The following is a 13,606-nucleotide window of genomic DNA, read 5'->3' as shown; positions in this document are numbered from 1 at the left end:
TGTACAGGGGCAGAATGACCTCCCTGCTCCTGCTGGCCACACTGTTCTTGATGCAGGCCAGGATGCCATTGGCTGTTTCAATATTTTTCCACATCTAAGTCATTCTTTTGTTCTTTTTTCTTGTTTATCCCACAGGTTGTGTAGGTCAGGGGTCTTATTTTGCTGTTTCACACATCTAGCAGTAAATGATGTGAACTGCTGAACTTGGCCTCATTCTTGAAACCAAGTCAAGAACTTCTTCCTGATATCCAATCTAAATCTGCCCTCTGCTTTGAAGCCGTTGCCCCTGGTCCTGTCACCACAGGCCTTTGTAAACAGTCTCTCCCCATCCTTCCTATAGGCCCCCCTCAGGTACTGGAAGGCTGCTATCAGGTGTCCCTGTAGCCTCCTCTTCTCCAGGTTGAACAACCCCAGCTCCCTTACAGAATTGCAGGGAAGTCAAACCTCTTGTGTGCTTTAGTGACCTAACCAATTACACTTTCGCATTCCTGTCATCCAGATCAATACCAAGATGTGTGACTTGTGTATGTTGATTTTCTTAAGGGTACAGCTTTGTGTCACCAGGCAGTGTGCATGCTAGTGGCAGAGCATGCATTTCTTCACATTGTAATTACCCTTTGTTACATGTCTGAATTAGAAGAATAGCATAATTACTGCACTAATGGTTTGCAGCCCTCAGAGTGCCAAGCTCTGAGACAGTCCTCCAGCTCTGTGCACTTGGGCAATTGCTGCATTCTACTCTAAGCCACAATTACTCTTACATGATTTGCATTTAAATTTTACATCAATTTCTGTTTAGCAGTTACTATGAAATGTGCAAGTACTCCATGTACTCCATTCCCTGCATGCATGTGCTCCATTCTTTGCATTCTTTATGTTTGCTCCATTGTTCTTGTTGTCAGCTGTAAAAGGTGCACACCCCTGAGGTGAATCAAAGGTCAAACCACCTGAGAACCCGAGGCTTAAGTCCCTGCAAAATATACTTTAACTCCATTATGTTTTCACTTTTTCAGAGATGCCATTGAGTCATCTAGAGAAGAGTGTTAACAATCCATGGTAGTGAAAAGCTTCCCTTAGGTTTGTTTTCCTTTGTTCATGCCACAGTGTTTAAATATGGTAGGCAGAAGAGCCTCAAGTACTTTGATCTCAAGAAATCATGGAAGTATGGTTGCTTGAGCCAGAAGATGCCACTTTTCCAATAATTTCTCAGATTAGAAGCACTTTTACAGGGAGTTTGAAAGTGTGATTTTGACTTGGCACACAGAACCTAAACACTGTTAAATGAACTGCTTTCTAAGGAGCCTTGAAAAGCTTTATCATGGAACTGTAGTTCTGAAAAATTAATCTAGGGAAACATTAAATAGCTTTGGATTTTAAAATAATCAAAATATCATGAGGTTGAACATTTAATTTTATCTGGGGGCAAGGCTATAAGGTGTATGATCCCTACTGCGTAACCTCCTTCCTTACCGGCTTTAGTCATGCGTTCTAGACAACAGGCAGATTCCAGCCACGGAGGACAGTGCTGTCAATGCCAGGTTGTGATCAGTGGTGCAGACTCCAGTTGGAAGCCTGTGGCTGGTGGCATTCCCCAGGGATCAGTACTGGGTCCAGTTTTGTTCAATATCTTCATCAATGACCCGAATGAGGTGACTGAGTGTACCCTTAGCAAGTCTGCTGATGATACAAAACTGGGGGATGTGATTTGACACACTGGAAGGCTGTGCTGCCATCCGATGAGATCTGGACAGGATGGAGAGCTGGATGAAGGCAAACCTTGTGAAGTTCAATAAGGACAAGTGCAGAGTCATGCATCTGGGAAGGAATAGCACCAGGCAGCAGCACAGACTAGGGATTGTCTTGATGGAAAGCCACCAGTGGAGAAAGACCTTGAAGCCCTAGTGGACAGCAAGTTATTCATGGGACAGCAATGTGCCCTGTTGGCCAAGAGGGCAAGTGGCAGTTTTGTTCTAGCAGGTCTAAGGAGGTTCTTCTCCTCCCCCTCTAATCTTCCCTGGTGAGACCACACCTGGAATACTGTGTCCAGCTTTGGACTCCCCAATTCAAGAGAGACAGGGTTCTGCTGGAGAGAGTCCAATGGAGAGCTACAAGGATGATTGCAGGACTTGAACATCTCATCTATGAAGAAAGACTGAGAGAGCTGGAGCTGTTTCGTCTTGAGAAGAGGAGGCTGAGAGGAGATCTTACCAGCATCTATATCTGAGGGGTGGGTGTCAAGATGAAGGTTCTAATCTCTTTTGGGTGGGGCCCAGTGACAGGACAAGGAACAATGGGTACAAGCTAGAACTCAGGAAGTTCCACCTAAGCACAAGGAGACCCCTCTTTACATTGAGGGTAATAGACCACAGGAGCAGGCTGCCCAGAGAGATTATGGAGTCCTCTTTGAGTCCTCTTCTCTGGCGATTTTCAAAACCCACTTGAATGCATTCCTGTGCAGCCTGCCTTAGGTGATCCTGCTTTGGCAGGGGTATTGGACTCAATGATCTCTGGAGGTCCCTTCCAGCCCCTAATACTCTGTGTTTCTGTGATACTGACAGACCTCAAGCAGCAGGTAGGAAGCAGTTGCTGTGTCCTCCTTGTCTGGGTAGGTGCTGTGGCTTTGTGGAGTACTTCTAGGTAGTTACTACAGCATGCAGGATCTCCACCAGAAAATAAGGTTAAAAGCCACACAGCAAATTCATCTTTTTCTTACCATGGTAGGGAAACCCAGTTGCAAGACATGAGCTTTAGGCAGTAGCAATACTTGGGGCTTGGGTTTGTGTATTTAAAAGTAAAATGGCCACAGCAGGTGGCAGCAATGTCTTTCCAGATCCTCTGCATCTGTTGGTAGAAGTACCCGACAGCTCTGCAGTTTACCTGTCCTGGACTGACACTGGAAGCCTCAGACATAGGTGGAGCTCAAACTCGCAGCTGGGAGGGGAGCCAGCAGCTTTGCCTCTAACTGTGCCAGACCTTCCTTTCCTGCACTTTGCCAGTGGCAGGCTCCTGTTTCAAATATCCCCACCAGCACCAAGCCTGCTGGTCAGCATTCCTCACAAGATGATCCCTCATACCACCAGACCACTGGATAGACATTTTAAATACAAGCAGTCAGAAAAAGTATCTTACTCCCATTTTCCCTCCAGTGTGAGCGTGGCAACCAATCCTACAAAGAATTAAGTACCTGGACAGAGGCTTTTTTTAAATCTTCCCATTTGAGAGAATGAGAAGCATTTCAGGGTCTTGGTGTAAAAATCCCTGGATCCCTGGCAGTCCAATTTGATAGCAGCAGTGAGAAATTTTGATGAAATTGGTGACATTTTCAGTTTCTCAGTGGTAGCTGTTTCATTGGGTTCTTTGTGTAATGTTATCTACCTGTGAGTGGGAAGTTTCCACTACATTTAAAGGAATAACACAAGGAAGAAGTTGTTCTTCAGTGCCCTTTCACAGGCAGGCTGTGCTTAACACAAAATTCCTACTGACTGCAATCCACTCAGATGAGCTAACTGAATTTTACTTGGGGAGCAATGTGTGAGTATCATCTCTCTGAGTAGAATGCAAGTGATTGAGATGGGTGGTTTTAATAATGTTTGGCAATCGCACTTCCTTATTTCCTAGGACCTCAAGTTTTGATTTCACTTCTCCGATGGGTTTGGTTCTTTGTGAAAGAAATGTAAACACTCCCCTTTCAAATGCAAACTTTACACTAGTAAACCAAACATCAGTGTTTCCTTCTTCCAAACATGACAGCATAGAGACAGATGCTTTATTCTGCCCCAGTCTTCATTGCATGGCTTGTTAAATTATATTTTTTTATTTAATAGTCATGTATCAGCCAAAAACAATACACATGGCAGCCCTGTACCCCTCATATAAATCTTTTGTAGTTATGCTTTATACAGCTGCTTTCTATTTCCTGGGCGTTGCTTACCAGAGTTCTCAGCAATGAGACTGCATTTCTGCCTTCTGCCTCAGCCGCAGGGCCAGGATATTTATGACAACCTGGACATCTTGAGTTAAGGAATGACATCTTGAATTAAGACTTCCCAAAGGGTTATTAGTTCTTATCTGACTATAAATTCTGGGTTTGTTCCCATCCTGATTCACTGAATAGCATTATGCTACCTGTTCAGATTTTGTTGCCTCCAAGGACTAGAAGAGTGGAAGAGTGGAAGAGTTAGACCTTGGAAATCACTGAATTTTGGAGTTGGAACAGAAAACAGCAGCTTCTAATTCTCCTGTTGATAACATATAGGATAGAAATGAAGCCCAGTAGCAATGCTCTACTTTCTGTAAGAGTTGTGTCCATCACAAGGACTCACATCTCTGGATGTTTAGCTAATTGCTGAAGCCTCTTACTTGTCCAGTTTCCACTCACCACTAAGCAGGCATTCCTTGCAGCAGAAGAACAGAAGCTCAACAGTCACAAATCAGCAGTCTTTTGACTGCTAATTGCAGAAAATACCCACTGTAACCTGGAAGAGAAAGACTATCTTCACCTCCTCCACATTCATGAGGGATATTTCCCTGCTATGTGAGTTATTCCTGCCCACTGCAAGCACAATGTGGGTTTTATGGATCCCTTCCTTCCACAAGAAACCTTCAGCAGTTACAGCAAGTCCCTTCTCCAGGGACTGCTCTGCTGGGCCTTCAGTCATCTCCCTGCAAAGAAAATTCAGAAACACAATATTTTTCAATTAAAAGAAAAGGGGCATATAAGAAAAAAGAGTCTTCAATTTACAAATTAATTTCCACTTAGAAACTTTACAAGCCATTGGGTGGAGATACGAAAGCACAGCTAACAAAGATAAACTGCTGCTATCCGTTTGCTTTCAGCTCTAAGCTAGCCAGTTTGGGCAGGTTGCAGAAGCCAACCACAGTGATATGGAGCTTGGCAGACTGATGTAGGCAATACTTGAACCTCATGCTGCTCCAGATCAGCTGCGAAAGTTGATCTCAAGTCAGGCCCTTGGTTTTCTCATCTACTAGTGGCTTTTTGGCATTGCAGCAAAGCAAAGTTGGTTGTGCTGTTTGCTAAAGGCAACAGCATTTTATGTTTTCATCTCTCCTGATTTTTTCTACAGGTTTCACTGTGCTCTGATTAACACAGTAATTATTTTTTCCAGGTTACTCACACATACCCAATGTTTTATCAAAAAGTGCTTAATATCCCACTGTTAATAACTACCCCTACCAGCACCCCCCTCTGCTGAGTGTGCATGGCTTAATATAGCAGAGGTGGCGATCAGGAACTTGTTTCCCAGCCAACTCACTAATAGTCAGTTTGACAACAAACAAACAAACAAACAAACAAAAAAAACAACCAAACCACAACCTGCAGACCTGTAGCTGGCCAGAACTGGGTTTAGTAAGACAAAAGAATGCAAGGAAATAGTATCTAATGTGTAAATGGCACTGTATGTAGTAAATCCAGCTGTAACCTGGAGCTGCACACCAACAAAAAGAGAATGAGAAGACAGAGAAAGTTGTAAATATGTGTGTATGTGACCCTAGCTGGAAGGAGGTAGAGAAGTGGGGGGGAGAAGGAGGAAGGGGGAAGGGGGGGCAGTGGGGGGCAGAGGAAGGAAAAAAGCATCAACATGAACATTGTGAAAGGACTCCAAATGCTGATAACTTGCTGTAATATCCCACCACAAACACTGCCCTCATGAAACCACTGACCTTAGGACTCCGAGGAGCAGTGTAGGAGTGAGCTAAGAACTGTGCGTTGCAATTTTAATTGTATTATTGCAGTCATTGTGACCCTTTCTGTATGTAAGCATGCTATTTGAATTACTGTTCTTTGTTTCTCTATCATAATTCAATCATATAATAATAATCCTTGAGTTAGTCTGCTAAGATTCCCGCTAACTAACAATCAATTGATGGCTTTATGTGAAGTGTGCTTCAGTTTTTCCCCCTAAACACAAGTTTGAACACAAAGATGCTCCAGCTGCCTCTTGCAGTGCACTTGCTCACTGGTGATCCAGCAGGAATGGAAATTTGTACCTCTTCTACGACTACCTGAAGGGAGGTTGTAGCCAGGTGGGGGCTGGTCTCTTCTCCCAGGCAATCACCAGCAGAAAAAGAGGACACAGTCTCAAGCTGTGCCAGGAGAGGTTTAGGCTGGATGTTAGGAAGAAGTTCTTCACACAAAGAGAGATTGGCCATTGGAATGTGCTGCCCACAAAGGTGGTGGAGTCACCACCACTGCAGGTATTTAAGGAGAGACTGGATGAGGCACTTGGTGCCATGGTTTAGTTGATTAGATGGTGTTGGGTGATGATAGGTTGAACTCGATCTTGAAGGTCTTTTCCAACCTGGTTAATTCCATTCTGTTCTTTCTGTTCTTTCTATCACCAGCTGAGTGCTGCAAGAGACAACTTCTCATTTATCATGTCTCACTTTCCACTTCCTAACTAAGGTACTCTTCCCCTTGCACTCTGAGTGACCCAACCCTCTTGCCTATGCCAAAATCTTGCCTGTTCTCTAGGCAAGCTATAGGAGCAGAACGTGAAGATGTACAAAATGGCCTTACAGCTATTTGCTTTCCTCCAAAGCTGGAACCATATGAACCTTTTATTTTTTTCTTTTAACAGACTTGGAAGTACTCTATTTTAAAAATAAACAGGGTTTTGCTCTCTGTATGAGGTTATTAGTCTCAGGATTATGGGTGTATATGCATGCCCCGAGTATGCATCTTCTCCATGTTCAGATAGGGAGGCTACCCACTGGTTTATTTAAAGATATGACTTGGTAAAAGCCACTGAAAGACTGTTTAGGAACCCCTTTGCTTCTCACTCTCTGCACAATCCTTTCCTTGCCTTCCTTACAACAAGGTTGTAAGTGTAGTTTTGGCAGCCCAGATTTCAGTTTCATATCTACAGCCATCTAGACCCTTCCTCACTCTGCCCCCAAATGTGTGATATGGAGCTATGTCCTATAATACTCTTTATCCAAGCTCTTTTGTTCTGCAAAGATATCAGGGGATTTCTGACACTTTCCAAAGTGTGAATTGTTTAGGAATAGCAAATGGACCAACAAGGTCTTGCATACAACTAAACCTGACTGATCTACCCCATATTTGCATGGAAGAATGTACTAATTGCCCTAGTTTTCCCAGCAGCAATGTGGAAGCGATGTTAAGAAAAATGGACTCCACTAGGCAGGAGACAGAGAAATGGTAGGAGAAAGTGAGAGCAGCGTGCTGATGAAGTGGGCAGGCCTTCTGTTTTGGCATGTCTTGCCCAAAGCTCAGCTTCAGTGTAAATTGCCACTTATTGTCAGCAGAGTCAGGCTCTCCCACTGTCACACGTGCATGAGAATTCAGGACCCTCTCAGTGATCAGAGGCTTTCACATGACCATGGCAGGATCCCTGGGATACTATAAGCAAGAAATCAATTCTCTCTGGCTTCTTCTTTCAACAGTAATGGAGGGAAAGGGAATAAGAAAATTTTGAGAAGTTAAATAGAGCTGAGCAAGAAAAAGCACAACCCTAAAATAGGAGCCTCCCAGGACTACAAAACTCAAGCATGTGTTCAAAAGAAAACCATTTCACACAATCCTAATCAAAGTCTTCTTGTTCCCAGAATAACAGCCCTGTCTACAGAATTAAGTTGTTTCCCTCCACTCAGACATGATGACACACAAAGGTCTTTGTGCTAAATTCACATTTCTTCACTTTCCTCTGTTCTCCAGGGAACAAATTGCACCTCTGCAGGGACCAGCCCACAACACTCCATCTCACCCCCAGCCAGCAACTGAAAATCTCTTCCAAAACCAGGATGCTTTAACTTTTACTCTTAAAAATATGCCAGCTTCCCAGGTGGAGCCCTTTTCTGTTCTCTCTAGGGGCTGATCTCCCACAGATGATCTCATGGTCCCTGGCACTTGGGAGGCAGGGGACCTGATTTCAGTGGCTGTTCATGCTTGACTAAATGCACTTTCCACTAACAGCCATTAAAATGGCTAGAGACAGGAGACCAAATACTTAGTGTATCTACAGGAGTATTTATTCAGATAAGATAGGGGGTTGGAAATAAATAAAATAAAATGAAAAATAACCTTTTGTTCCCTTTGCTCCTGTAGCTGATGTGTTCAAAGCAAAACAAAAGCAACTCCCTTCTGCAGAAAGAATGAAAAACTAACATTCACTCTTCAGAAGCTACTGTTGTGTGACTTCTCACAAGTTCCTCTTTTGCAACCAATGACACTACCCATAACTGCTATGCCATTGTCCAGTATTAAAGATCAAGGAATCTAACATTTATTGTGGTAAGTGCCTTCACCTGACAGAGGATTTTCTCATCAGGCTTTCAATCCCCTTCTCTTAAACCACACAGTGCTCTTTACTATCATATATGTGCATGTGCAAGTACAGAGTTAGACTGTTTCACAAACTCGTAGCTCAATTTGATAGAAAGGATTGGAGATAAATGGGCCAGAGCACAGAAAGTTCAGGTCCTAGTGGTTTTCCCTGTCACAAAACTCATGTCCACATACAGCTCCAACTACTGCTGCTGAGAATACCCTCCAGAGGAGAAGCTGAGGGCTTATAAGATTTTGATACACAGAGAGACTGCACTTCCCCAAACATCTGGCATAATTCAGCAAAGAAGTGGTCCCTGGTTAGGGCTGAGCTAGCCACTAGACAAGTCACAGATGCTAGCTCTCTATTAACCCTTCTCCCTTCCCAGAAGTGGAAAGGAAAGGGAATAAGGGAGAGACACTTACGGACTAGAACACAAAACTAAACCAGTTTTAATGAAAATAATAAAATTAACTATGTGCAAATATACACAAACCAAATATCTAACTCCATGGATAATATTCCAATGGAATACCATGTGAATCAGTTTAGAGTCAGCTGTCCTGTCCACTTCCCCCCGCAGCTGCAGCCTTTTACTTTCAACAGCCCAAAATAGCACACAGGATTTAATAGTGACCTTGGTCTACACAGAAGCAAATATAAGCGAGAACCTTTCTGCATATCAATCCTTGCTAGTAACTAGAAATATCAAGTGTTATCAGTCTTGGAAGCAGACACCATCTGCATAAATATGCTGTTAACTTCAGAAAGTGCTGTTATTTGGAGGAAACCTAGCTGGTCAGTAAAAATCACTGAAGAGACTTAGTTCTGTTCTAATTCAAACCAGGACAGAAGTGAAAGAAAATTTTCCTGCCACTACTCACAGCTTTCCCTTTCTGGGTCAACATGTAATATTCCCCTAACAGGGAGCCCAACCCACTGTGACCATGCTTCTGCCCTCCCTTGGCTACCAACCCATGAACAAAACCAGGGAGGGTTTATTTTGTTGTTGTTCTCTTAACACTTTTGTGGCACTGTACTAAAATGAGGAGTCAAGAGTTTTCTATGTTAAAATTTCCCACAGATTTTCTTGCACAGCACCATGGTAGGGACACAACACATCCCTTAGCTGTTGGGGCTGCCTCTAGCTCCTTTAGGGATGCAGTAAAACCAAGGAAAGGAATGCTTCATCATCCTGCTCAGCAGTGTGTAAGAGGCTTCTTGTTTATGCATAGATCACTACAGCAGTAATTTTCTAAAGTGGCTGAAACTAATGTGCAATAGCTCAGGGATTTCCCAAAGAGGAATTTGCATTTATAGATTTACAATATAAGCTATTGTTTAACATACATATGTAATTTAGCCACAAAACATCTGTGAAAGAGAGACACATCAGTTAGGGATCAAATAATTCCTGATAAACAAGGCTGCTTCTGAAGTACTTGACCATTTGCAAGACACAACTGATGCAATTCAGACATGAAATTTGCCCTGTAGATTCCCTTACAGAGTTGTTCCTGTGTCTATTCCCAAGATGTGGTGAAAGCATTCCCTTCCTTTCCCAGTCTGCACCTCGGTTTTGCTGGAATGAGGCTCAAACAGCTTGAACTAAAAACAGCAAAGAGGCAGCAATGATGTAGTTCAGAATGTGTTTTGGTAGTATGTTGTAGAGGAGGAGATTTAAATTGTTAACCGCTCAGCAATTTGTAACTAAGGAGTAATCTGGCATAGAGGGCAAAAAAGGGTTATCCTGGGTGGAAGCAGAGATGCCAGTGACAAAACTGCTTCCTGCAAGGGTGTGAAACTTCACCGGGTGATGAGATAAAACTGCAGGCAGAGGTTGGTCTCTTCTCCCAGGCAGCCCGCACCAGAACAAGAGGACACAGTCTCAGGCTGCACCAGGGGAGGTTTAGGCTGGATGTTAGGAGGAAGTTCTACACAGAGAGTGATTGCCCATTGGAATGGGCTGCCCGGGGAGGTGGTGGAGTCACCATCACTGGACACATTCAGGAGGAGACTTGATGGGGTGCTTGGTGCCATTGTTTAGTTGATTAGGTGGTGTTGGATGATAGGTTGGACACGATGATCTTGAGGGTCTCTTCCAACCTGGTCTATCCTATCCTATCCTATCCTATCCTATCCTATCCTATCCTATCCTATCCTATCCTATCCTATCCTATCCTATCGTGTAGCAGCGGTGCAGTGGGAGTGCTCAGGGGCTGTGTTTGGGCAGCAAAACTGGTGCTAGGGGATGGACCATGGGGATGAGGTAACTCATGCCAACACTAATATGATGGGTACAATTGCATGTGTAAGGAATCATCCAGTGACACATCTTTGCATAGTCCTTGTAGAACCATGCATGGAAGTAGGATTCTACTCAGTACATTGTTCATTAAATCTTTATTTAAGTACTAATGTGTGGTTAATTCATCTCAAGGGGTACAGTAACACTCCAACACTAATCTGCCAGTTCCCTTGCTGCTATTTAGTTTAGTTGAAAGTGCTAATTTACACAGATTGAGGAGCTCATCTCAGTAGTGTTTAATATAACAAGGTTAAAGGAACAGTACAGAGTCAGCACACACAAAGCTAAGGTCAGTCTAAGCAGTTCAGGGGCAATCATATACAGTGCATACGGTATTTTAGGCTTCAGACTTCCTTCTCCCACATACAATGAAACACTGAAGCACTAAGCAGCTGTGAGGACCCACCAAAACTCAATGACTACTTTGCCTCGGTATTCACCAGCAAGGGCTCTAGCAGCACTGTTCAAGCTCCAGAAAACAAAGGTGGGGAATGGGCAAAGGAAAATCTGCCCGCTATAAGCAAAGATCTCGTCTGAGACCATCTACAGAACATGAAGCTGCACAGGCCCACGGGTCCCAACGAGATTCACCCATGAGCCCTGAGGGAACTGGCAGAAGTTGCCAAACCACTGTCCACCACATTTGAAAAGTCATGGCAATCTGGTCAAGTCCCTGCTGACTGGGAAAGGGAAAAGTGTTGCTACACCTGCACGTATGGTGCAGTATGTTGATTGCGAAGCCTGCTGGTCTCAACACAGAGAGACAAAACACAAGCTGATAGACCAGTTGTGGAGGGGTGACCAGGTGTGCTGTGGAGAGGTGATCAGTTGTGCAGGTGGGCCAAAATGGCCCTGAACTGTGGAACCAGCAGCTATTTATTGAGAGGTTTGTATGTGCTTTACTTCACTTTTCCACAGCCTACTAATCTTTGAACTCACTTTCGTCTTATACTGAGACTTCTTTTCCCACAACTGCTTTTCCCATCTGCTTCAGCAATACAGCATTTCATCATCTCCACACTCCCATCCTTTCTCACACAGTTCCAGAGTACAAGAAAACATCCCATCACTTATCACTCCCTGGGTGCCTGCACAGACACAAAAGCCAGCTAAACATTCTGTTAACTACCCCTTTGGGTTCCCACAAAAAACATAACTCCCAGCTTCAAAAAGAGGGAAAAAAGGAAGACCCCCAAAGCTATAGGCAAATCAGTCTCACCACTATGCCTAGCAAGGTCATGGAGCACATCCTCCTGAAGGCTTTGCTAAGACATATGGAAAGGAAGAATAGGTGATTTGTGGTAACTAACATGGCTTCACCAAGGGCAAATCATGCCTGATGACCTTGGCAGCTATGATGGAGTCATAGCATCAGTGGATGAGGAAAGAATAACTGATGTCATGTACCTGGACACATGTAAAGCATTTGACACTATCCCACATGACATTCTGGCCACCAAATTGGACTACTCATTAGATAAGGAATTGTCTGGATGGCTGCACTCAGAAAGTTGTGGTCAACAGCTCAGTGTCCAAATGGAGACAAGTATCATCCCTGTGTTTCATACTGGGATCAGTGTTGTTTAACATCTTTGTCAGTGATAAGGACAGTGTGATTGAGTGCACCCTCAGCAAGTCTGCAGATGACACCAAGCTGTGTGGTCTGGTTGGCACACTGGAGGGAAGGGATGTTATCCAGAGGGACTTGGACAGGTTTCAGAGGTGGGCCTAAGCCAATCTCATGAAGTTCAACAAGGTCAAGTGCAAAGTCCTACACTTGGTTCAGGGCAATCCTAATCACAGATACAGGCTAGGTGAGGAATAGCTCAAGAGCAGTCTTGAGGAGAAGGACTTGGAGGTGTCAGCTGATGAAAAACTGAACAAGAGCCAGCAGTGTGAGTATGCAGCCCTAAAGGCAAACCATATCGTAGGATGTATTAAAAGAAGTGTGACCAGCAAGACAAGGGAGGTGATTCTCCCCCTCTGCTCTGCTCTCATGAGACCCCCACCTGGAATACTGTGTCCAGTTCTGGAGTCCCCAGCATAAGAAGGACATGGAGATGCTGGAGCAGGTCCAAAGGAGTGCCACAAAAATGGTCAAAGGGCTGGAGCACCTATCCTATGTGGACAGGCTGAAAGAGTCTGTTCAGCCTGCAGAAAAGAAGACTAGGGGAGACCTTATAGCAGCATTCCAGTACGTGAAAAGGGCCTGAGGACAGACTTTTTACAAAGGCTTGTTGTGATAGGATGAGAGGAAATGGATTTAAGCTTAAGGAGGGTATGTTTAGACTAGATATTAGGAAGAAACTCTTTACAGTAAGGGTTGGCCAGGGAGATTGGGGACAACCCCTCCCTGGAGGTGTTCAAGGCCAGGTTGGATGAGGCCTTGAGCACCCTAGTCTAGTGGAAGATGTCCTTGCCCATGGCAGGGGGTTGGAACTTTAAGGTCCCTTCCAACCCAAACCATTCCATGAAAATATCAGGAATTAAGAGCAGCTGATCAAAGCAGCAGCTGAAAACAGAGGGAATGAGAAGTAAGGGCTAATCCTGAACCAGACTTGCAAAGCCCCTGACTGTACAAAGCAATCAGATTTTGTTTAACAGCATAGAGCCTATAAAAACAAAAAATGAGGGCAGGAGAGAAAAGACAGCAGAAGAGGGAGCATCCTGACATAGTAATGTTGAGAAAACAGTGCAAGGACCTGAAAACAGTTGAAGACCTTGACTGCCCTGAAACAGAGCCTAACACTGATAAATCACACCATGTGTTTCTTTGCTTTGTTGTTGCCCACATTCAGCAATCTCAGCTGTACCCTGCAGCCTCCAGAAGCAAAGGTGCAGCCTATGTGAGCAGTGGTAAGATTTGCCACCCTGGCTGAGCTGGAAAGTCTCACTGTGAGGTGGAAAAAATACTCCTATGGAGATGACCCTCATACACTTGCTTTTTGTATGAAGGGATAAGGAGGCTGGAAGGGTTCCCTAGATGGCA

Source organism: Melanerpes formicivorus, unplaced genomic scaffold (genome assembly GCF_026170545.1).
Source record: "Melanerpes formicivorus ecotype bairdi unplaced genomic scaffold, bMelFor1.0.p_v2 SCAF_30, whole genome shotgun sequence".
Taxonomy (NCBI): domain Eukaryota; kingdom Metazoa; phylum Chordata; class Aves; order Piciformes; family Picidae; genus Melanerpes; species Melanerpes formicivorus.
The sequence above is the reverse complement of the archived record's forward strand: the minus strand, read 5'-3'. Positions refer to the sequence as shown.